Source organism: Tupaia chinensis, unplaced genomic scaffold, assembly GCF_000334495.1.
Source record: "Tupaia chinensis unplaced genomic scaffold, TupChi_1.0 Scaffold142285_1, whole genome shotgun sequence".
Classification (NCBI taxonomy): domain Eukaryota; kingdom Metazoa; phylum Chordata; class Mammalia; order Scandentia; family Tupaiidae; genus Tupaia; species Tupaia belangeri.
In genome coordinates this window covers 459,058-485,810 of record NW_006202134.1, presented here as the reverse complement: position 1 = coordinate 485,810, position 26,753 = coordinate 459,058, and the positions used below count along the sequence as shown (strand labels likewise).

The 26,753-nt window shown below is 40.7% G+C and overlaps 1 protein-coding gene across 1 annotated transcript in view; it reads right to left on the bottom strand.

Annotated features, from left to right (window-relative positions):
- LOC102468001 (zinc finger protein 25) overlaps positions 1–26,753 on the bottom strand; it is a 71,307-nt gene that overhangs the window by 32,249 nt on the left and 12,305 nt on the right. The gene's annotated exons all lie outside the window — the stretch shown is intronic.

Genomic DNA, 26,753 nt, shown 5'->3' with positions numbered 1-26,753 from the left:
GTGCTGTTTATATCATGTACGAGTAAAACACATGATGACAAGGTAGAGAAACTAAGAAGATAAAAGTACAAGTACACAATTATAGCATTCTTATCCAGAAAGTAGTAGAAAGTAAATGACTGAAAGTACATTAAAAGTCAAATGTGAATATTTTGAACCACAAAACAACCATCTCAAAAATGTTACATTTACGACAACAAAAAGTTCAAGAACCATTTATATATACACACACAGGAAGTACATTAAATCTAACATGTAGGCATTACTTTACCTTTATTTATTTTTGTATAAATGAAGAATTACTTTCACGGAAGACTTGATTCATATAGCAAAAAAACTTAGTCTTACAAAAAATGAAACAACAGTCCAGAGTAGAGAAAATAAAGCTATAATACAGACAGAAGGAATTAATTGATTAATAGGAGAATATAGATAATATCATATTAACAACTTGAAAGTAACAGGGCACGTGAAGTAATGACGAAGGGCTTAGCAAAAAGAACACTCTTCAAAAATAAATACACATGTACATATATAACATGTATGTGTGTGTATATGTGTGTGCATGTGTTACATAAAAATGTAGAGCGCAACCATCTGAGGTACTGGAGAATAGTCAAAATAAGGCAAAGAGTGGACTGAGGGAATTGTTAAAGGACAAACTGTAAATTTTTGGCATTTACCATACAAAACTCTCCAGTTTGCATACAGATCAAGTAAATAAAGCTGCATTTTACTGGATCAGAATATCAGAAGATAATGTTGAGGGATGAACAGACAACCAGAAATTTGGGGATAAGTTCCTAAGTCCTAGAAAAAAGGAAGCCAAAGAATATAATCTTCAGGATTTACCTAAGAAACTCATCAAAATTGCTGTTGAACTACTAAAATATACATATATAGACCACAGAGATACCTATAAAAAAGCAGCTATTAGAAAAAGAAAGAAATGGAGAATTAGCTCCTCATCACTACAAGGAATATAAAACTTGGAACTTGAATCTAGCCAGTTAAGTACCTTATACTAAAAAAATTAATATTTTGAGATACATAACAGTATTTACAATCTCTATGATGTATACTTACAATATTTAGAGAAGAATTCAGAATAAATATTCAGTAAAATAAGAACAAAATGTGACCCATACTTAAAAAAATAAAATCACTCAACTCAAACCCAAATAATACATATATTTCAAGTAGCAGACAAGAAGGTTAAGCTATGCATAAATAAATTTACATAATTAATGAAAATATACAAATGCTATAAATCAGGACTATCGGTAGTAAAATAAACTTTATGAAAAGGGTATTCAGGAACTTTCCAGAATGCTTGTTGAGAGGCAGAGGAGTGATAGCTGCCTGGGCAGTAAAAAGCTAAGTGCTCCTGGGACCAGCAGATGCCATACTGGTTACGGTGCTGGACTCCCAAGTAGTCAACTGCAGTTTAAGTCCCAGACCAGCGGCTTGGAACTCATACTGGGCACATGTGTGGCATGCCCAGGATCCCAAGAGAATGGAAGAGAAGGGATTGTGGCATGGTCATCCCAGGGGGGTTGATTTCTTGCTTTCTCCAAGTCTCTGTCTCTCCAGCAAGTACATGTCCCCCAACAGCAAAATCTTTTTTTTTAATTCAATTTCTTTTATACATTCAATCACATGTCACTTAGCTTGCAAAATGAATATTCCAACATGTATACATTTCTCACCAATCCAGTTGAGAATACTGTACACATTTATCTTCAACAGATAATAACCCATTTCTTTGTCCCATAAATGCTTTGCCTCTCTATTGTCCTTCCTCAGAATCTCCTTCTTCATCCATCATTTTCCCACACTGCACCTGGTATTTATAATGATTTTCTATGTTTATATATCCTCTACTCATTCAGTTTCAGCTATAGAGTGCAGACAGTAAGTACATATTAAGTGGAAACATACAATGTTTCTCCTCCATAGCCTCACTTGCTTCACTCAGCAGTAAATCTTCCATATTCATCCACTTTCTCTCAAAAGTCAGTCTTCTTGTTGTTTTATGTGTTTTAAGGAGTAGGATTGTTAGATCATATGGTAGTTCTATTTGTAGATCTCAGAGGAATCTCCATACTGTTCTCCATAGTGGCTAGACCAATTTACATTCCCACCAGCAGTGTAGGAGAGTTCCCCTTTCACTATAACCCCACCAACACTTCTCTATTTTTTTAATCTTAGTTATTCTGTGATTAGGTGCTATCTCATTGCAGTTTTGATCTGCATCTGCCTTTTGGTATTCATAGGTCTTCCTTAGAGAGTGGTTTTCTTTTCAACTCGTTCTCACAACTTTTACTAGGGTTGACCATCTGTTTTTAAGACAGCTGCTTGAGTTCCATGTGTTTTCTGGTTATCAGTCCCTTATCTGATGCACAGTTTACAAAAATATTTTCCCATTCTGAGGGCTGTTGAATAACACTGATTACTGTGTCCTTGGCAGTGCAGAAACGTCATAATCTAATGTAATCCCAAATCTATTTTAGGGATTGGCTGTGCTTTGGGAGTCTTATTCAAGAAGTCTTTGCCTACCCAATGTCCCCCAGTGTCCCCATTGAGTTGATTTTAAACTAGGGTGAGAGGAAGGGGTTCAGATTCATCTTACTACATGTAGAATTCCTGGTTTTCCAGGACAATTTGCTAAAGAAGTTTTTCTTTTCCCAATAGATTGACTGGTATCCTTTGTCAAAGCTCAGCTGACTGTATGTTTGGGAGTTTATTTATGGTGTGTCTATTCTGTTCCACATGCTTCTATGCCAATACCATGCTGTTTTGATTATCACAGCTTTGTAGTATATTTTTGATCAGGGAGTGAGAGGACACCCATTCCACTCTTCAGGTGCAAGATTACTTTGGCAATATGAGGTCTTTTATGATTCCAGACAAATTTTATGATTGTCTTTTCTAGATCTGTGAAAAAATGTCTCTGGAACTTTGTTACCCTGTTAAATATGTAGATTAACTTGATAAAATTGCCATTTTGACTATATTAATTCTTCCAATCCAGTGGGATGTCCTTTCACTTTTTTGTGTCATTTTCAATTGTTTTTAGCTTTTCATAGCTTTCCTGATGGAGGCTTTAACTTCTTTGGTTAGATTTACTCCGAGGTATCTTACACTTTTTGTGGCTATGGTAAACAGAATTACTTTTTTTCATTTCTATCTCAGTCTGCCTGTTATTCGTATATAGAAATGCTATAGATTTCTGTACATTAATTTTTTTGAGAGGTTTTCGTTATAGGGTGCGTGCGCTCGCCAGACAGACAGAGAGACATAGAGACAGAAAGCGAGAAATCACCCCCCCGGGGGGGATGGTCACGCCACAATCCCTTCTCCTCCATTCTCCTCTTGGGATCTTGGGCATGCACGCACACGCGCCCAGCATGAGTTCTAAGCCACCGGGGCCAGGACACGAACTGCAGTCGACTACGTGGGAATCCGGCGACATAGCCATTACGCTAACTGCTGGCTCCCCTCTGTACATTAATTTTGCATCCTGCAACTTTCCTGTATTGATGTATTACTTCCAGGAATTTTTTCATGGATACAACTGGGTCTTCTATGTACACAATCATGTCATCTGCAAATAGTATTTCACCTCTTCTTTTCCTATTTGAATGCCTTTTATTTTACCCTCTTTTCTGAATGCATTGGCGAGGACTTCCAGTACTATATTGAAAAGGAATGGAGAAAGTGGATATACTTGTCTTATACTAGCTTTTAGTGGAAAGGCTTTCAGCTATACTCTATTCAGGATAATGTTGGCTATGGGTTTTTCATACATAGTTTTTACTATGCTGAGTAATGACCCTTCTATGCTGATTTTGCTGACAGTCTTGAACATGAATGGATATTGTATCTTATCAAATACTTTTTCTGCATCAATTGATGTGCTCATATGATTATCTTTCTTTCTGTTAATATAGTGTACTACATTTATAGTTTTATGTGTGCTGAACCAACCTTACATCCCTGGGATAAAGCCTACGTGGCTGTGATGTATAATCTTTTTTATATGTTGTTGTATACAATTTGGAAGTACCTTATTGAGAATTTTTGCATCTATATTCATCAGAGATACTGGTCTATAGTTTTCCATCCTTGTCCTGTTCTTGAGTGTTTCAAGGATAACGGTGATGAAGACCTTATAAAATGAATTTGTGAGAGTTCCATTGGGATCTTCAGAAGTAACTTGAGCAGAAGGGGGATTAACTCTTCTTTAAAAGTTTTGTAGAATTCAAAGGTTAAGTCATCAGGACTAGGGCTTTTCTTTGTTAGTTGGTTATTTAATACTGATTCAACCTCCTGGCTTGTTATGGGCCTATTCAGACTTTCTACATCTTCTGACTTAATCATGGTAGATTATGTGTCCAGGAATTTGTCCATCTCTTCCAGATTTTGTTTGTTAGCATATAGCTGTTTATAGTATTCTCTAATGATGTTTTGTATTTCTATTATGTCTGTTTTTATAGTGCCTGCTTCATTGCCAATTTGATTTACCTAGTTCCATTGTCTCTACTTAATTATTCTAGCTAGTGGTGTATCTATTTTGTTTATATTTTCAAAGAACTAGCTTTTACTTTCATTTATTTTCTGTATAGTTAATTTATTTTCTATTTTATTTATTTCTGCTCAGAACTTTGTTATTTCTTTTCTCCTGGAGTTGTATAGATTCTTTTTCTGCTCGTTTTTTAATTCTTTAAGGCATAATTTTAGGTGGTCCATTTGCCTTCTTTCCATCTTCTTCTTATGTGCACTAATTGCTATGAACTTCCCTCTTATAACTTATTTTGCAGTATCCCATAGATTATGGAAACCCATATCCTCATTGTCATTGGCTTCCATGAATCTGTTGATGTAAGTCTTAATTTCACCAGTAGTTTTGAAGTCATTCAGGAGTAGGCTATTTAGTTTCCATGTATTTGTGCATTTTTGAGGGTTTCTCTTGAAATGAAAATCAAGTCTAATTCTATCACGGTCGGAGAAGATGCTGGATATAGTTTCTATGCCTTTGAATCCTTAAAGGCTTGCTTTATGCTCCATCATGTGATCAATCTACAAAAAGGTTCTATTTGGGGGTGACAAAAGTTGTATCTCGTGGCTTGGAGGTGGTAGGTTTTATAGATGTCTGGTAAGTCTAGTTGATTTACGGTATCATTTAAGTCCTTTATCTCTTCACTTATTTTTTTGTCTAGATGATATGTCCAGAGGATATTACGGGGTGTCAAGGTCTCCAACAATTAGTGTGCTGCAGTCTATCTCTCCTTTTAGATCTTTCTACAGTCTTTCTTTCATGTATTTGGGTGCTTTTGAGTTAGGTGCATAGATATTTATGAGCATTATATCTTCTTGATGGATGAGCCCTTTTACTATATAGTATCCTTGTCCTTTGAAACTTTTTTTTGTTTTAAAGCCTATTTTGTCAGAAATTAGTATGGCAACTCCAGTTCATTTTTGGTTCTCATTTCTTCTCAAAAGAAATAACTTTTTCCAGTCCTTTACTTTTAGTTTATATGTCTTTATCCATGAGGTACGTTTCTTGTAGGCAACAGATAAAGGGTTTCTAGTTTTTTATCCATTCAGCCAGTCTGTGTCTCTTGATTGGAGAATTTAATCCATTAATATTCAATGTTGCCATCGCTCTTTCCAGACTTGTGCCCACCTTTAAGTTGGCCATTGTCTTGGTTGTCTTTCATTCCCTAATTTCTGGCTTTCATTCTTTAGTTTTCCTGGAACAAGACTCTCAGAGTTTCTTGAAGAACTGGTCTGGCATTGGCAAATTCTTTCAGGTTTTGTTTATCTAAGATTGTAATCTTTTTTTTTCCCCCACATGAAGGATAATCTTGCTGGATATAACAATCTTGGTTGAAATTCTTTCTCTCTTAACACTTTCAACATGTCTTCCCATTCTTTCTTTGCTTGCATTTTTTTTTGTTTTATTTATTCCCATTCTTTCTTTGCTTGCATTTTTTTTTTGTTTTATTTATTTTTCATTTCATTTTCTTTTATACATTCAATCAATGTTGAAAGCTCCAGTGTTAGCCTTATGAGGTGACTTTTGTAAGTCACTTCTCACTTTTCTCTTGGCAATTTTAGTATCTTGCCTTTATCTGTGGTTTTGGCCAGTTTGGCTAAGATGTGCCTCAGAGGGGATGTTGGGTTGACTCTATTTGGGGTCCTTTGAATTTCTTAGGTCTGGATGTTTGAGTGCTTCTCTATACTTGGAAAGTGTTCTTCTAGGATTTCGTGGAATAGATTTTCTATGCCCTTATTAGCTTCTTCACCTTCTGGGATACCAATTAGTTGGATGTTTGGACGTTTAATGGAATCTAGTATTTCTAGTGTATTATCCTCATTTGTTGTTGTTATTATTTTCTCTTTTTGGTGTTTTTGTTTCTTTTTTGCTTGTTTGTTTTTTTGTTTGGAGAGGTTTTTGCCATAGGGCGCGTGCAGTCGCCAGAGAGACAGAGAGACAGAAAGCAAGAAATCACCCCCCAGGGGGGATGGCCACGCCACAATCCCTTCTCCTCCATTCTCCTCTAAGGATCCTGGGCACACACGCACACGTGCCCGGCATGAGTTTTAAGCCACCAGGTCCGGGACGTGAACCACGGTCAACTACATGGGAGTCCAGCGACATAGCCATTATGCTTACTGCTGGTCCCCAAAAATGTTATCTTTTACATCAGAGATTCGATCTTCAGCATAGTCTAATTGGCTTTGAATACTTTTGAGAGAGTTTTTGATTTCATGGACTTCATCTCTAATAGTTCTATTTGATTCTTCCTTATAGTGTATATTTCTTTTTTCAAACTGTGGAAGGACTTCCTCATTTCTGAGTTCATTCTCTCTTTTATGTTCCAACTCATAGAGTTTTGTCACTATGAATGTTCTGAATTCTTTCTCTGACATTTCAGTAACTTCTGTTTTTTTCAAGAGTTGGAGAGGTGTTATTGTGTTTCTTTTGATGGAGATGTATTCCCTGGTTTCTTCAAATCTGAGGCTCTTCTACTTCTAGCCACTGGATGATGTATTCACTTTTGGATAACTTTTTGGAAAATGTCTGCCATTGGGAACAAATTTTGTTTCCCTTTTGCTGTGAACTGAGGAGTGCCCAAGTCTCTCTTCTGCTGTGTTTAACACGTAGTCCCCACCAGTGGAATCTTCTATTCAGGTGTCTGAAGAGCAGGTTCTTTTTCACAGGTGGATCAGTAAAAGGAAGGATCCCAGGGAGACTCACAATACAAAGCTATTTGAAACCTATGATTCTAGACCTGTCTAGTCCATTTGAGTAGGTGTAAGATGAGAAGATGATAATATAAGAGGGAAGAAAAAAAGAGTATGAAAGAGAAAAAAGAAAAATTTGCATGCCATGCGTTAATGCAGTGCACTACCTTTCTGGCCAGTGTGGACTCTGAGGGTGGGAGAGCTGGAGTTGGAGCTGGGGCCAGGACTAGTGAAAGGCCCTTCCTCATTATCCCTGACTGGCCAGAAAGCCGAAGATAGACTGGGCTCTGCTGGAGACTGAGGGCTGCCCTTTCTGGTGGGTGGAGGAGAGTTCAGAGGTTGGGAGGGCTGGGCTGGGCTGGAGGCTGGAGCCAGAGCTGGGGCCAGGGCCAATGAAAAGTCCTGTTTCAGTATCCCTGACTAGCCAGGAGCCTGCAGATGGAACTTGAAAAAAAATCTCTCTTAAAAAAATAAATAAGTAAAGCTAAGTGTTCCTATGCTTGCTTCAGCCCACTCACTGGCTGTAGAAAAGGGTAAAAGAAGGGTAAAAGAAATCACTTACTATGACATATTATGGGTCAAGCCCAATGCCACCCAGGAAAAATAGAAAACAGCTTACTGGAAACTAGTTCTGAGGGGATGCTTTCTCCTCTCCTCCTCTCTCTGACATTTCAGAATTAAAAAGAAGTTATGATAACTCATCATCAGTAGACCTACATTAAAAGAAGCAACTTCCCCAGGATGAAAGAAAATGACACCAGAGACTAATATGAATGTACCAGAAAGATTCAAGGAAGACCAAAAGTAGCACATGTCTATGTAAGCATAATATAGGCCCATATCTCAAGACTGAAATCAATCAAACAACATTCTAAAAATATTAGACATTATGACCAGGTAGGATTTATTCCTGGGATACAAGGATGGTTAAACACATATAAATAAGCATAAAAAGTACATTTCATAACCAGATAAAGGCCCATATTGACATTCCTGAAACTAACATAACACTGAATGGGAAAAGTGGAAACTGTTCATTTCAAACTAGAACAAGACAGAGAGGTCCACTTTCTTCTCTCACATTCAACACATATACTGAAAGTCTTTTTCACAGGTGGATCAGTAAAAGGAAGGATCCCAGGGAGACTCACAATACAAAGCTATTTGAAACCTATGATTCTAGACCTGTCTAGTCCATTTGAGTAGGTGTAAGATGAGAAGATGATAATATAAGAGGGAAGAAAAAAAGAGTATGAAAGAGAAAAAAGAAAAATTTGCATGCCATGCGTTAATGCAGTGCACTACCTTTCTGGCCAGTGTGGACTCTGAGGGTGGGAGAGCTGGAGTTGGAGCTGGGGCCAGGACTAGTGAAAGGCCCTTCCTCATTATCCCTGACTGGCCAGAAAGCCGAAGATAGACTGGGCTCTGCTGGAGACTGAGGGCTGCCCTTTCTGGTGGGTGGAGGAGAGTTCAGAGGTTGGGAGGGCTGGGCTGGGCTGGAGGCTGGAGCCAGAGCTGGGGCCAGGGCCAATGAAAAGTCCTGTTTCAGTATCCCTGACTAGCCAGGAGCCTGCAGATGGAACTTGAAAAAAAATCTCTCTTAAAAAAATTAATAAGTAAAGCTAAGTGTTCCTATGCTTGCTTCAGCCCACTCACTGGCTGTAGAAAAGGGTAAAAGAAGGGTAAAAGAAATCACTTACTATGACATATTATGGGTCAAGCCCAATGCCACCCAGGAAAAATAGAAAACAGCTTACTGGAAACTAGTTCTGAGGGGATGCTTTCTCCTCTCCTCCTCTCTCTGACATTTCAGAATTAAAAAGAAGTTATGATAACTCATCATCAGTAGACCTACATTAAAAGAAGCAACTTCCCCAGGATGAAAGAAAATGACACCAGAGACTAATATGAATGTACCAGAAAGATTCAAGGAAGACCAAAAGTAGCACATGTCTATGTAAGCATAATATAGGCCCATATCTCAAGACTGAAATCAATCAAACAACATTCTAAAAATATTAGACATTATGACCAGGTAGGATTTATTCCTGGGATACAAGGATGGTTAAACACATATAAATAAGCATAAAAAGTACATTTCATAACCAGATAAAGGCCCATATTGACATTCCTGAAACTAACATAACACTGAATGGGAAAAGTGGAAACTGTTCATTTCAAACTAGAACAAGACAGAGAGGTCCACTTTCTTCTCTCACATTCAACACATATACTGAAAGTACTAGCTAATGCAGTCAGATGAGAAAAAATAAAAGGCCTAAATTGGAAAGGAAACAATTAAAATTGTTCCTATTTGTGGTTGACATGATTATATAATAGTTCATCAGAAAAGTCATGATGCATTTCTGTTTTTCTACAACCCAATACATAGAAAAACCTAAAGAATCCACCAAATACCTCTTAGATGAAATAAACATATACAGTAAAGTTGCAGGATACAAATCCAGCATACGAAAATCTGCAGTAGGCTAGACCTATAGTACAGTGGTTAAATACTATGTGTAGGGACACAGATACTACATAACTACCTATGGTTTGATTTCAAAGACCTGATGGCTTGGGAAACACATTGAGTGTGTGAATATGGGGGTGTGTGCTCAAAATTCTGATGGTAAGGAGGGACTGCAGCATCCCCTGAGAAAACTGGCTATGTCAGTTGGGTCCAGAGGATAGTCCTCAAGTAGGTTTATAGTCTATAATGGCCACTCCATGCCCCACTGTAGGGTCCTCTCTCTTTCTCTGCCTAACTCTCTAACACTGTCTCCAGCAAATGCTTAAGCCCTCAGGCAATTAAAAATATCTGTAGCATTTTTCTACACTAACAATGAATGAACTTGAGAGAGAAATGAAGAAAGCAATCTCCTTCATAATAAACACAAAAAATACTTTGGAAGAAATCTCTATGAAAAACAATTGTAAAAAACTGAACAAATTACTGGAAAAATACACAAAAACTGGGAAGACATTCCTTCTTCATGTATTTCAAGAATCATCATAGGTGCTATGCCAATACTACCCCACAGTGATCTATAAATTCACTGCAATTCCTACCTTGAAACCAGCAACATTCTTCACAGAAATAAGTATAAAATTTATGCAGAATCACAAAAGACCCACATAACCACAAGTGTACTGTGTAAAAGGAATAAATCTGGAGGCATCTTACTGCCTGACTCCAAAATGTATTATAAATCCATAATCACAAAAACATCATGGTACTGGCACATACACAGACATACAGGCCAACTGAATAGAATAAACAGGGGAAAAAAAAAAAACTAACAAAATATGGCCACCTGATTTTCAACAAAGGCCACAGATCAATCCTGTGGGGGGAAAAAAGTTTTCAATAAATGATTCTGGGAGAACTGAATATCCACCAACATTAGAGTAAAACTAGATCATCTCTTACCAGTTACAATTAACTCAAAATGGATCAAAGACTTCAATTTAATGGCCCAAAACTATAAAACTATTAAGGGAAATACAGGAGAACAAGAATGTATTGGAGGAGGCAAAAACTACTTAAATAAGACCCATGAGGCATCATCACCACCACCAAATAGACAAATGTGAGTACACAACATAAAATATTTCTGCACAACAAAGGAAACAAAAAACAGAATACAGAGACAATAATACCGTAATATAAAAAAACAGGAGCCAGCAGGTGGCATTGTGGTTAAGGCACTGGATTCCCACATGGTTGACCATGATTCTAGTCCTGAACCCAGTGGCTTGAAAACAAATAAATAGATAAGTAAATAAAATTAAAAAAACAAAAACAAACACACTGTATTTCAGAAAGGTGAAAGGGTTACTTGTAAACCAGGAGTCATAATTTCAAAATGGAAACATACATATACGTGTGTGTGTAAATTACATATATATTTATGGTATATATATTTACTGATTATAATTATATGTTCATGCTTACATACAACTGGCAGCACAGATTTGTTTACCACAAACATGTGAGTAATGTGTTACTCTACAAGGTTATAATAGCTACAACCACACTAGGTTACAGAAATTTGGGGGCTTCATTATACTCTTCTTGGACCACACTAATACATACAGTACATCAGTAAAATGTTGCTATGCAGTGCATTACTATATTAGTTAGAAAATATAATTTTGGACAGTCTGTGGCATAATCAGCACATACATACTAACTGGGAGAAATTTATGGAGAGCTCTTTAGAAACCTGCAATAGATTCCATTTGCCAAACATCTCAGGTTTAAACTATGCATCATGTGGGGACTTGCAAAAACTGACTGGGACCATGCTATATTAGCAACTCTAGAAAAAGCTACTAAATGGTTTGCGTTTTAGCAACCAGTAACAGTTATCATTGTAGAACACTGAGTGTTCATTTCCAGGTTAGTTGTGAAACACTGTCAACTACGTCATCTATGTGACCAATAAAGACTATTTCACAACTCAAATCCCTAGAGAATTTAGCATGTTCTCCCCTTAAGGGTCAATTCAAATTGTTTTTCAAAGTGTTTTTTCCCATGGTATCAGAATAACTAGAGAACAATCTGTACTCATCTCACAGGGATCTAAGGTCTTATAACCTGCCTATATTACCAAGTCAATTTTATCTTGCTTTTGCATACTTTTCTAATGCTGAATCTTATTTATTTTTACTTTTCCATTTTAATTTATGAACCTTTATAAAGTTCCTACAATGTAAAACAAGTGGGGAAATCAGTAGCCAACTTACCAAAAATGGATTCATTTTCTTAATCCTGGACAAATATAGAGATTTCGAAACTTATAGCTGGAAGAGAAGGTGAATGAAGGAGGTCAGAGAAATAGTGTTCCTATTTCCAAGATTCCCCTATGTAACACTTTCTACAGATTAAAGAACGCCACTCTGTGGGAGAACAGTTACTTACACATAAGAACGGGCTTTTTTTAAAAAGACCTTGTTGAAGGAGAAACTACAAATTTATTCATTGATAGAAATGAAAGACAAATATTAAACTTAGGTTAATAAAAATATGTATTTCCTACTGACTTACTAAAAATGTCTTATGAAAAGTAATATAAAAGTTTAAGAATGATTGTTTAAATAAATTACAGTATCCCAAAGAAAGAAACTTGCTTTCTCTAAAATTTATATTACAGAAAAACACTTGGTCAGTTAAGTAACTATATTCCTATTAATATAGACATACCACTCAGGATTCCATAATAGTGTTTCCTCTAGAACACTTCTTGCATTTATATGACAAAATCTCAGAGAAAATATGCATCATGCAACCTAATATTTTTGGCTCATAACCATAAAGGAAAACATGTACATCATGTGTATATTGATGACAGAATACTTTTAGAGTGATGTGACAAATCTCTCTGTATCCATGCTGGATGCAGGTACATTTGTTTTTTTTCTGTAGCTTCCTTTTTTTTAGGTTTTCAGCATGGGGTATATGTACCTGCCAAAGAGAGAGACAGTGAGAGAAAAAGTGAGAAATCACCCCACAGAAGGGACCCATTTCGGCAAAGGAACTTGCAATTCCACAGGCTGCCTGCAGCTGGAAGGCTGTGCAGCGGAGACTAGGCTCATACCCTCCCCCACTAGCCTTTGAACTCTCAGGTGTGTTGCTTGGGACTTTGAGACAATCTAGTGCCCCTCCCCACCCCATCCAGACACATATTACAACAAAGTGACTTGTCATTAGGCAGGAAACCTGCAGCTGGAAGGCTGTGCTGTGCAGCAGAGACCCATGGTTCATCCCCTCCCCAAATCACCTTTGAATTCTCAGGTGTGTTGCTTGGGACTTTGAGACTACCATGTGCTGCTATCCACACCATTCCAACATCCTTTCCTGATCAGGATGTCTAAGCTATAAAGAGACTGTGGTTTATCCCCTAATACACACCACTGATTCTAAGACTTCAGCTTTTTCTTTTTTTTTTTTTCTATAGAGTGCGTGCGCTCGCCAGACAGACAGAGAGAGACAGAAAGACAGAAAGCGAGAAGTCCCCCCCCCCCCGGGGGGGGATGACCATGCCGCAATCCCCTCTCCTCCATTCTCCCCTCGGGACCTTGGGCACACACGCACACGCACCTGGCGTGAGTTTCAAGCCACCAGGTCCAGGACTCAAACCATGGTCAACTACGTGGGAGTCCAGCAACATAGCCATTACGCTAACCGCTGGTCCCTACTTCAGCTTTTTCTAAAGTGCATAGTACATGTTCCTGAAGTAAAAGCTCAGCAGCTCACAGGCACACGTATTCTCTAGAAATGGGGAGGAATTTGAATCATTCAAGACCAGTGACAACAGTGAAGGTTGCAGATGAATATCAGGGAGGTAGAGCAGCAGGGAGGTCACCAACTGCCTACTCTGACACACCTTTGAACACCCATAATTAACTCAAAAACTTTAGGAAGGAACATATAAATCACCAAAAGACTAGAAACCATTGCAGAGGCAGAAGAAATATGAGCAATCAACAAAATGTGTCTCCCTCAAGGGAAAACATCAATTCCTCATCAGCCACAAACACAATGGAACTTGTAGAAATGTCAGATCAACAATTCAGAATATTTATAGTGACAAAACTAAATGAGATGCAAGAGAAAAGAGATGACAAGCTCCAGGAGATGAGGAAGTCCTTTTACAATGTGAAACAAGAAATAGACATCATAAAAAAGAATCAAATGGAATTGTTAAGAGATGAAGATTGTGATACAGAAAATTAAAAACTCCCTCAAAAGTATTAAAAGCATATTACATCACGCAGAAGACTGAATCTCAAGTGAGAAAGACAAAACTTCCAACCTAGAAAAAATTATCAAAAAAGACTGCGAAAATAACCAAAAAAATTAAGGAAAACATATGAGAAATACTAGATACCATTGATGTCAAAAATCTGGATAAGTGGTATCCCAGAAGATGAAAATAATAAAGGCATTGATAATCTATTCCATAAAATCCTGGCAGAAAACTTACAAACTTAGAGAGGCATTCATATATCCAGACACGAGAAATATGTAGGACCCCAAATAGAATCAACCCAAGAAGATCTTCTCCAAGGTATACCCTAGCCAGAATGACCAAAACCAAACACAAAGACAAGATACTAAAACTGACTAGAGAGGAATATCGAATTACTTAAAAAAGGTATCCCATCAGGTTAACATAGGACCTCTCATCGGAAACAATGTAGACAAGGAAAGAATGGGGAAATATAGTCAAAGTATTAGATGAAAAACAATTTGAACCAAGATTACTATAACCAGCAAGATTATCATTCATATGGGAAAAAAGATAACATTCTCAGACAGACAAAACCTAAAAGAATTTAACAACTTTAGGCCAGTTCTCCAAGAGGTTCTAAAAGGAGTGCTATACCAGGAAAGCTAATGTCAGACTGGAAAATATAAGAGAACCAAAAAATAAAAAGAAAATGGCTCACTTAATGATAGGAACATGTCTGGAAATATTGTAATGCTGAACATTAATGGATTAAATTCTCCAATCAAGAGATACAGACTGACTGAATGGATAAAAAAAAACAGCAACACTCTATTGCTTACACAAGAAATGCACCTTATGAATAAAGACCTACATAGACTAAAAGTTAAGGGCTGGAAAAAGGTATTCCATGCAAACAAAATTTTAAAAAAGCTGGAGTCAATGATACTGATTTCAGACAAAATGGGCTTTAAAACAGAAACCGTAAGAAGAGACAAAGAGGGTATTATAGCAAGAAAATGGACTAATTCATCAAGAAGACATAACACTTATAAATCTATGCACCCAACTCAGAAACACCTAAATACATTAAGGAAAGACTGCTGGAGTGAAAAGGAGAGATAGGTTGCAACACTGTAATTGTTAGAGATCTCAACACCCCATTATCTCCTTTAGATAGATCTTCTACACAAAAAAATAAGTAGAGAGATACAGGACCTAAATGATGCTACAAATCAAATGGAATTGACAGATATCCATAAAACTTTCCACCCTGAAACCACAAAATATACATTGTTCTCATCCTGGCACAGAACCTTTTATAAGACTGACCATATGATAGGACGTAAATCAAGCCTTTATAGATTCAGAGGCATAGAAATTATATCAAGCATTTTCTCTGACTACGGTGGACTCAAACTTGATATTAATTTCAGGAAAAATCCTCAAAAATACACAAACACACAAAACAAAAATACACAAACCTACTTCTGAATAACTTCACAACTACCAAAGAAATTAAGTCTGAATCAAATATTTTAGAAACAAATGATAATGAGTACACGAGTTTCCATGATCTATAAGAGGGAAAGTCATAAGAGGGAAAGTCAAAGCAATTAATGCACATAAGAAAAAGATGGAAAGGTAGCAAATAAACAACCTAACATCATGCCTCAGGGAATTAGAAAAACAACAACATAAAGACTCCAAGAAAAAAGTCATGAAAAAAGAAATAATAAAGATATAAGCAGAAATAAATTAAATAGAAAATAAACTATACAGAAAATAAATGAAAATGAAAACAAAAGCTGGTTCTTTGAAAAGATTAACAAGATTGACACAACATTGGCTAGACTGATTAAAGAAGGAGGAAAGCAACCAGATAGATCATGTAAGTAATGAAACAGGCAATATTACAATAGACTCAATAGAAATACAAAACATCATTAGAGGATACTATGAGTGACTGTGCCAACAAACATGGAAAAAGAGATAGAAAAATACCTGGGTGCATATAATTTACCAAGATTGAATCAGGAGGACATAGAAAGCCTGAGGAGACCTATAACAAGCCCGGAGATCAAATCAGTAATAAATAATCTCCCAAAAGAATAATGCCCAAGTCCTATAGGCTTCACTTCAGAATTCTACAAAATTTTAAAAAAGAGATAACCCCTATACTACTCAAATTATTTCTAAACATCCAAAATGAAGGAATCTTCCCAAGTTCACTTTATGAAGCCTCCATCATTCTCATTCCCAAAACAGAAAAAGACATGACAAAAAATGAAAACTATAGACTAAAATCTCTGATTAATATAGATGCAAAATTCTAAACCAGATACTTGCAACAACATATAAAAAAAGATTAATTATCACGATCAGGTAGTCTTTATTTCAAGGATCAAGGGTGGTTCAACATACACATACACAAGACCATAAACATAATACACCGTATTAATAGAAGAAAGATCAAAACCATCTGATCATTTCAATCAATGCAGAAAAAGCATTAGACAAAACATAACATCCCTTCATGATTAAGCCTCTTAGCAAGATTGGCCTAGAAGGGTCATTTCTGAACACAATAATAGCCATATATGAAAAAATCTATAGCTAACATACTGAATAGGGAACAGCTGAAAGCTTTTCCACTAAAAACTGGTACGACACAAGGCTTCCCATTTTATCCACTGCTTTTTAATATAGTGCTGGAAGTCTTAACCAATGCAATCAGAAAAGAAAATAATATAAAAGGCATTTAAATAGGCAAAGAGCTGAAAGTATCCTTATTTGCAGATGACATGATGATATACTTAGAAGACCCAAAGATTTCCATGAAAAAACTTCTCAAAGTAAAAAATGAATATAGTAAAGTGGCAGGATACAAATTCAACATCCAAAATTCTATAGCTTTTCCATATATGAACAAATTGACAGAGATAAAACTGAAGAAAGGAATCCCTTTTACTATAGCCACAAAATGTATAAAATACCTAGGAATAAACCTAACTACATATTTAATTCAATTCCAATCAAATTACCAGGAACATTCTTCACAGATCTAGAAAAGACAATCATACAATTTGTCTGGAATCATAAAAGACTTCACATTGCCAAAGCAATCCTGCCCAAGAAGATGGAGTAGGTGGCATCTCACTTCCTCACCCAAAACTATACTATAAAGCTGTGATAATCAAAACAGCATGGTATTGGCACCAAAAAAAAAAAAAGAAAAGAAAAAGAAAAAAAGAAACAAAACAAGGTGGACCAACAGAACAGTATAGAAACCCCAGAAATAAACCCCAAACATACAGGCCAACTGATCTTTGACAAAGGATCCCCATCAATCCAGAGTGACATGGAAAACCTCTTTATCAAATGGTGCTGGAAAAACTGGGTATCCACATGCAGAAAGATGGATCCCCATCTTTCACATTAACAAAAATCAACTCAAAGTAGATAAAAATTCTGAACCTAAGACTTCAAACTATAAAACTACTGGTGGAAAACTCTGGGAGACAATGGGGTAGGAAAAAACCTTTTATATAAAACTCCCAAAGCACAGGCAATAATCCCCAAAATAGACAAGTAGGATTATATCCGAATAAGAAGTTTCTACACAGTGGAAAACGCAGTAATTAGTATGAATCGACAACTCTTAGAATGAGAGAATATTTTTGTAAACTATGCCTCAGATAAGGGACTGATAAGCAGAATATACAGGGAACTCAAGTGGCTTACACGAAAAAAATAAATAAATAACCCAATTAAAAGACAGGAAAATGAGTTGAACGAAAAACTCTCTAAGGAAGACCTATGAACAGCCAAAACCCATATGATTAAATGCTCAACATCCCTCATCATAAGGGAGATGCAGATTAAAACTACAAAGAGATACCACCTAACCCGTCAGAATGGCGAAGATTAAAAGTACAAAAAATGATAAGTGTTGCTGGGGTTTTGGTGAAAGGGGAACTCTCCTACACTGCTGGTGGGAATGTAAGTTCAACCAGCCACTGTGGAAAACAATATGGAGGCCCCTCAAAGACCTACAAATAGAACTCCCATTTGATCCAGCAATCCCATTCCTGGCATACCCAAAGAGCAGGAGAATGCTCAGTCAGAAAAGTACTTGCATATCAATGTTTATTGCAGCATTATTCATGATTGCTAACACATGAAACCAATCCAAATGTCCACGAACAGATGAATGGATTGAAAAAGTGCGGCACATACACTCTATGGAATACTATTCAGCCATAAAAAAGAGACCCTGGCGTTTGATAGGAACTGATTGAATATGGAAGATTTATTGCTTAGTGCAGCAAGCCAGGTTATGAAAAACACACACTGTACATCTCTACTTAATATTTAGTGACTGTCTGCATTCTATGTAGAAACTGAAAAATTAGAGTATATAAAAGCAGTGAAAATACTTATGGATGATGGAGACAGTGTGGGAGGAGGATGAGAGAAGGGAAGAGTTTAGGAAAGGAAATCAGGGAGAAAAAACAGGGAAGAGATTTCTGAGACTCAGAAATGAATTATTACCTATTGATAATAATATGCATAGTATTCTCAACTGCACTGGTCTAAGATATATTTTATATCGGGTAAATTCTCTTTACAAGCCAACTGTTGTGTAGTAACCAAATGTTTAAAAAGAGAAGTTGTTTCCAGTCAAGCCAACTAAAAATAAATAATAAATACATAAATTCCTTAAAAAATAAGAATGAGGACCAGCAGTTGGAGTAATGGCTGCATAGCTGGACTCCCAGGTAGTTGACCGTGGTTCGAGTACCAGACCTGGTGGCTTAAACTCACGCCAGGCGTGTGTGCATGTGTGTCCAAGATCCCGAGAGGAGAATGGAAAGGGACTGTGGCATGACCATACCCCCTGGGGGGTGATTTCTCACTTTGTCTCTCTGTCCCTCTCTGCCTTTCTGGCAAGCACACACACCCTATAGCAAAAATCTCTCCAAAAAAAAAAAAAAAAAATTAGGGGGGGAGAGGGGGGGCCGCAAGCCCTGCAAGGCCATGGGCGGCGGGAGCAGCTGGTGCTGGGCTAGTGCAATGGGAGCAGCCCAGGGTGGGGCAGGGTGGGTTTCTGGTTTGACTGCATTCAACTGGGACCAGCAGTTGGCATAATGGCTGTGTCTCTGGACTTCCATGTAGTCAGCCACGGTTCGAGTCCCAGACCCAGGGGCTTAAACTCACGCTGGGCACATGTGCGTGCATGCCCAAGATCCTGAGAGGAGAATGAATGGAGGAGAGGGGATTGCAGCGTGGCCATCCCCCCTGGGGGGTGATTTCTTGCTTTCTGTCTCTCTGTCTCTCTCTGCCTTTCTGGCAAGTACACACACCCTATAGCAAAAATGTCTCCAAAAAAAAAAAAAAAGAATAATGATAAATGAAAATTAAATAAATAACTCTTGGAAAAAAAGAAAAAATAATTTCTAAGTTAGCTGATGTTGATGTCACATGATTGCCTACAAGTGCTTAACAATGACTGTGCTTTTTTTTCCTGGCCCACAGGCAGAACCTGTTTTCCAGCCTCTAATGTAGTTAGATGTGGCCATGTGACCCTGGTCTGTGGGATATGAACAGGAGTGGTGGGCACCATTTCTATGTCCTTAAAAACCTCTCGAGCACAATCCTCACTCTTTTGCCATCCCTCCTACTTCTAATGAAGAGGACAAGGAAAAGAGTAAAGACACAAGATGGAAAGATCCTGGGCCCTTGGATGACAATATGGAATGGAGCCGCCGCTTCCCTTTTTTGTGCCACCTGTTTTGCTCCCTGACCTCTGTCCTCTGACTTCTTTCCTTCTCTCTTTTTCCTTTCCCCCTACACTTCTGCCAACCCTCTCTAGACTGTAAACAAGAGAAATAAACTTATATGATGTTAAACTACCATAAAAAAAAAAAAAAAAAAAAAAAAAGTCCCCCCCCCCCCCCCCAGGGGACAGTCATGCCACAATTCTTTCTCTTTCATTCTCTTCTTGAGATTTTGGGGGGTACGTACACACACAGGGCTGGTATAATTTTCAAGTCATTAGGTGTGGGATTCGAATAGTGGCTTGAAGTAGCACGGTGCTTAAGGCACTGGACTATCACATGATTTGAGTCCTGGACCTCGAGACTTGAAAATTACGCTGGGCGCATGTTCATGCATGCCTAAAATCCTAGGAGAAAGGAGAAGAAAATGTGGCATGGCCATCCCCTCAGCAGGGTGATTCCTCACTTTTTTCCATCTCATTGTTTCTCTCTCTCTCTGGTGAGTAAACACACCCTGTGGCAAAAACCTTAAAAAAAAAAAAGTTATAAATTCAATAAACACTTCAGGTCTTTTTGTGTAAATGCACAAGCTGATTCAAAAAAGTTCATTACATGCCGTTGATAAAGAACAAGATATGGTACAGCTGGTGGCATGGAAGTTAAGGCCCTGGATCCCAAATGGCCAACTGCATAGTTCAAGTCTTAGACCCTTGAAAATCACAATGGACGAGTGTGTAAGCATAACCAAATTCCCAAGAGAAAACTGGAGGAGGAGGAGGAGGAGAAGGGACTGCAGTATGGCCATACATCCGGGATGATTTCTCATTCTCTCTCTCTCTCTGTCTTGACAGCACACATGACGTGTAGCAAAAGAAATAAAGAAAGAAAGAGAGAGAGAGAGAGAGGAAAGAAAAGAAAATGATGTGATATTTCTACAGGAAGTCAGAGCATTTGTTGAGGGTGAATTGAACTTGTGGTACCAACAGAAAGAGACAAGTGGCACAGAGGGAGTATCTAGGAAATGGCTGATACGTGTTGCTTGGCTGAGGAATGACAAAGCTTACCTTGCACAGCTATTTTTGAATCAATGTTGCAGGGTCAAATAATATATATTAGCAGAAATTTAACAGAAAAAACACAGACAAGATTTCAACATGACTTTTGCCTACACAGGTAAGCTTGGGACCTTCCCCCCACCATGCCCCTAGCCATAAGTCCCCAAGGTGCAAGACCGAGTGGCAGTGAAAAAGAGTGTTCACAGAAGGACCGCAGTCTCAGACATCCAGCAGCTGCCTTTTGCCCAGAGGTGTGTTTTGGACCTCCCTTACTTCAACTCCCTGTGCCCATCTGCCATTAAACACCCATAGGGCAGGAGCCAATAACAGTGAGAGAGGGAGCACAAAAGACAGCACATCTTAGACTTCTTGCTGTTGCCTTCCCACTATCTCCTCCAGGTCCCACACCCACCCGGTGTGCATGGGACCCTCTCCCCTGGGCCACTCAGCCTAGGCCCCCTTGGTGCAGATGCTGCAGCAGCTTGCAGCAGCAAGATTGAACACAAAAGAACCGCATGCCTTCAAGACCTCTTGCTCAGGCCTTTAGCGTGCCCTTCCTGCACATCCCTCCACCACAGGCACAGAAGCCAACAGCAGCAAGAGAGACAGAGAAACAGAATAAATGCAGAAATTCCCACATCTCAGATTTCCTACTGCTGCCTTGTGCCTGCACAGATGTGCTTTGGGCACCCCTCCCTTGTCCCTCCACCTTAAGCCACCCACGGTGTAGAAGCAGTGGCACAGAAAGAGTGAGACAGAGAGAACAGGAGGACCACACTTCAACTTCTTGACGCTGTCTTTTGCACTTGTGTGCTTTGGACACTCCCCACCCCCCAATCCCTCTGCCTTAAGCCCACACTGTGTAGATGCCAGTGACAGTGAGAAACAGACAGAGAATGAACATAGAAGGACAGTGCATCTCAGACTTCTTGCTGCCTTTTACACTGGTGTACTTTGGACCCTCCCCCCAACAAGCCCCTCCAACTTAAGCCCCCACAGTGCAGAAGCCAGTGGCAGTGAGAGTGAGTGCATGAGCTCAGAAGGACCACACATCTGACTCTCCCTACTGCCTTTTGCCCACACAGATTTGTTTTGAGACCTTCCCCTCTCTGCCACTCCCTTATAAGCCTCCACAGTACAGGACCCAGGGGCAAAGAGAGAGAGAGAGAGAGAGAGAGAGAGAGAGAAAGAGAGGACAATGTGTCCGCCTTTTGCCTGCACAGGTGTGCTTTTAACCGTCCCCACACACCTCAGTCTTCTGCCATAAACTCTCACATTGCAGGAGCTAGCAGCAGTGAGACAGAGAGAAGAGTAATCACAGAAGGAATACACATCTTAGACTTCTTGCTGCTGCCTTATGCCCATGCAGGTGTGCTTTGGACACTACCAACCCCATGCCCCTCCACCATAAGACCCCACACTGCAGGAGCCAGCTGCAACAATAGAGAGAGAACAAAGCACCGAGAGTCTCAGACTTCTTCCTGCTACCTTTTACCCACACAGGTGGGCTTTGAACCCTCTGCAACCCAAACCACTCTACGATAACCAGGGGCAGCAAGAGAGAGAGAAAGTGCAGAAGGACAACGTGTCTCAGACTTCTTGCTTCTGCCTTTTGAAAGCCCAGATGTGTTTTGGAACCTCCCCCAACACCAGGCCCCTCTGCCATAAGCCTCAATGGTTAGTCAGTGGCAGTGAGGCAGAATATGCAGAAGGACTATGTGTCTCGAACTTGTGGCTTCTTCCTTTTACCCGCACAGATCTCCTTTGGACTCTCCCCCTCCACCTCTGCCATAAGCCACCACAGAGCAGAAACCAGCAATAGTGAGAGAGTGGGTCTCAGATTTCTTGTTGTTGTTTTGGAGCCTTCCCCCACCCCACCCCTCTGCCATAGGCCTCCAAGATGCAGCAGCCAGAGGCAGTGAGAAAGTGAGCACATTAAGGACCACATGTTTCAGATTTCTTGCTGCTGCCTTTGGCCTGAGCATGTGTGCTCTGAACCCTCCATACAGAACAATCCCCCATCATAAGGTGTCAGGGTGCAAAAGCCAGCAGCAGCAAGATAGAGACAGCAGAAGAACTGCACATCTCAGACTTCTTGCTGCTGCCTTTTGCCTGTGCAGGTGTGCTTTGGATTCTCCCCCCCCAACATACCCCATGCTATAGGACCCCCACATGCAGGTGTCAGTGACAGCAAGGGCAGGGGGAGAGGGAGAGCAAAAGGACCACATTTTGTGCATGCATCTCGGATTTCCTGCAGCTTCCTTTTGCCTGCCCAGGTGTGCTCTGAACCCTACCCCCAACCCCCAGCCTCTGTCCTGGCTGGCCCCTCCACCTTAAGCTCCCCCTTGCAGAAGCAGCTGTACTGAATGAAAGAGCACACACAGAAGGACCCAGCCTCTCAGAAGTCTTGCTTCTGAATGTGCCTGTGCAGGTAGGTGCACTAGGGATTCTCCTCTCCCCACACTCCCCACTTCCCTCTGCCATAAGCCTTCATGGTAAAGGAGCCAATGGCAGTGAGAGAGAGAGAGAGAGAAAGCAGGACAGTGTGTCTCAGACTTCTTGGTGCTGCCTTTTGTAAGGGTAGATGTGCTTTGGAACCTACCCTTACACCCCACCCATCTGCCATAAATGTCAACAGTGCAGGAGCCAGGAGAGAGGGAGGACATAAGGACCACACATCTAGACTTCTTGTAGCTGCCTTTTGCCTGCACAAGAGCACATTGGATCCTCTGCCATCCACAACTCAGGAGCCAGCGGCAGAGATAGGAGAGTGAGCTCAGAAGGACCATCTCAGACATCTTGCTGGGGTCTTTAGTCCATGCAGGTATGCTTTGGACCCATCTCTCCACAAGCCCTTACACCAAAAGCCCCCACAGTACAGGAGCCAGCTGCAGCTAGAGAGAGAGAGAGGGAGAGAAAAAGAGAGAGTTGGGACCAGCAGTTAGCGTAATGGCTATGTCGCTGGACTCCCACGTAGTCGACTGTGGTTCAAGTCCTGGACCCGGGGGCTTAAACAAAAAGGGCGCGTATGCGTGCGTACCCAAGATCCCGAGAGGAGAATGGAGGAGAAGGGATTGTGGCGTGGCCATCGCCCCTGGGGGGTGATTTCTCGCTCTCTGTCTGTCTGTCTGTCTCTGTCTGGCGAGCGCATGCGCCCTATAGTGAAAACCTCTCAAAAAATAAAAAAAGAGAGAGAGCATGAGAAGAAGGCCACACATCTGAAGACTTCTTGCTGCTGCCTTTTGTCCACACAAGTGTGCTTTGAAATCTCCCTCACCCTTCAGTCCCTCCATCATAAGCCAACCCCCTTGCAGGAGCCGGTGGCAAGGAGAGATGGTGAGTGCAAAAGTGAATGACTCAGACTTCTTGTTGCTGACTGTCTGCGCAGGTGTGCTCTGAATCCTCCACTTCCCCCACATCCCTTAGCCTTAAGCCTCCAAGTTGCAGGAGTCAGGCAATGAGAGAGAGACAGACAGAGACAGTGGGAGGCAGAGAATCTCACACTTCTTGCGGTTGCCTTTTGCCTGTGCAGAAGAGCGTGCTGTGAATGCTCTTCTCCCAAACCCCTCTGCCATAAGTCCCCATGGTGCAGTGGACAGCCACAGTGAGACAATGAGCACAGAAGGGCCGTGTGTTTTATACTTCTTGCTGCTGCCTGTGGCCTGCAGAGGTGGGATTTAGACCCTCCCAACCCCTTGTGTCTCTGCCATAAGCCCCCAGGGTACAGGAACCTGTGGTAGCAAGAGAGAGTGTGTGTGTGCAGAAGGACTGCATTTCAGACTTCTTGCTACTCCCTCTTACTGTACTGGTGTGCTCTGCACCATCCCCCTCCACACACCTCTGCCATAAGCCCCAGGATGCCTGAGCCAGTAGCAGTGAAAGAGAGAAAGAGAGTTAGCACAGAAGGACCACATGGTCTCAGACTTCTTGTGTTGCCCTTTGTGCTTGTACATGTGCTTTAACCCTCCCCAGCCCCTTGTGACCCTCCACTCTAAGCTTCCATGGTGTAGGAGCCAGAAGCAATGAGAAAGAATGAGTAGATAAAGACCACGCATCTCAGACTTCCTGCTGCTGCATTTTCCCTGCACAGGTGTACTTTGAACCCTCACTGCACACTGCTGCACTGCTCCACCTTATGCCCCCATGTTGCAAAAATTGGCAGTAGTGAGAGCATGCACGGAAGGACAGCAAGTCTCAGACATCTTGCTGCTGCCTTTTGGTATACAGATGAGCTTTAAAACCTCCCCCCTTGCCCCTCTGCTATAAGCCCCCATGGTTCCGGAGCTAGCTGGAGAGAGAGAGAGAGAGAGAGAGAGAGCGCACAGTTCAATGCGTGTCTGACTTCTTGCTGCTGTCTTCTGCAAGCATAGATGCTTTAGAACCTCTCCCACGACCCCACGTCTCAGGCATAAACCCAAGGTGCAGAAGTCAGCAGAAACTAGAGTGGGCAAAGAAGTGTGAGTATCAGAATTCTGGCTGCTGCTCTTTGCCCACAGTAACGGTCTTTAGACCTCCCTACATGCCCTTCTACCATAAGCCCCCATGCTGCAGAAACCCAGTGAACAATAGCGAGCACAGTAGGACCTTGTGTCGCAGACTTCTTGGTGCTGCCTTTTTCCCACACAGGTGTTATCTGGACTCTGCCCACCCTCCCACACCCTCCAAAAGCACCCTTCTGCCATAAGACCCCAAAATGCAGGAGCTAGTGGCAGTGAGAAAGCAGAAAGACTGCATATCTCTACTTCTTGCCACTACCTTTTGCCTAGGCAGGTGTGCTCTGAACCCTGCAACCTCCTCCCAACACCTTCTCCCATAAACCCCCATGGTACAGGAGCCATCAGGAGCAAGAGAGTAAGCACAGAAGTTACCAAGCATCTCAGACTACTTGCTGTGGTCTTTTGTTGCACAGGTGTGTTTTTGATCTTCCCCCTCCACCCTTCTTCACTTTAAGCCCCCAGGGTGCGGGACCCAGCAGCAACCAGAGAGAGAGTGAACCCAGAAGGACCAGATAGATGGTATTTTTGCTGCTGTGTTTTGCTCACACAGGTGTGCTCTGACCTTTCCCCACACAGCAGTCCTCTGCCATAAGGCACCACAAAGCAAAAACCATGGGCAGGAACCCTGACTGACAACAAAGACCTGGGTGTCTCAGACTTCTTGCTGCTACCTTTTACCTACACAAGTGTGCTTTGAATACACACACACACACACACACACACACACACACACAGCCCTTTGCCATAAGCCCCTAAGGTGCAAGAGTTTGTGGCAGAGAGAGATGTAAGGGCTGCATGTCTCAGATTTCTTGCTGCTGACTTTTTCCTTTATGGGTGTTTTGGACATTAACACAACACTTGCGTCCCCTCACTTAAGCCCTCATGGTCTAGGAGCCAGAAGCGCAGACAGAGAAACAAACGGAGGAAAAGGACCCCATATCTCAGACTTCTTGCTGTTGCTTTCTGCCTGGGCAGAGGTGCTTTGGACAACCTCCCACACCATCCTGCAGGAACCAGCAGTAGCAAGGTAGTGAGCTCAGAAGGAATGCTCACCCCAGGCTTCCTGCTGTTGCCTTTTGCCTGCTCCCCTCTGCCATATACCCCCACAGTTCAGGAACCAGTTGGAGAGAGAGAAGTAGAAAGTATCTCAGATTCCTTGCTCTTGCATTTTGCAAACGCAGATATGCTTTAGACGCTCCCCCACCACCCTGCCCCTCCACCATAAGCCCCATGTTGCAGAAGCCTGTGGCAGCCAGAAAAAGTGAGCATAGAGGAGAGGCAAAGGGAAGAGGCCTTCTTGAAGACACAGCCACATGGATTCTGCAATCTAGCCATTTTGGAGGAACAGAAATCAAGACTTTGCACTGATAATTCGGACTCCAGCACACAAACCTCGCCTGGTAGGTACACCCCTTGCAGGCCTCCTGTCTC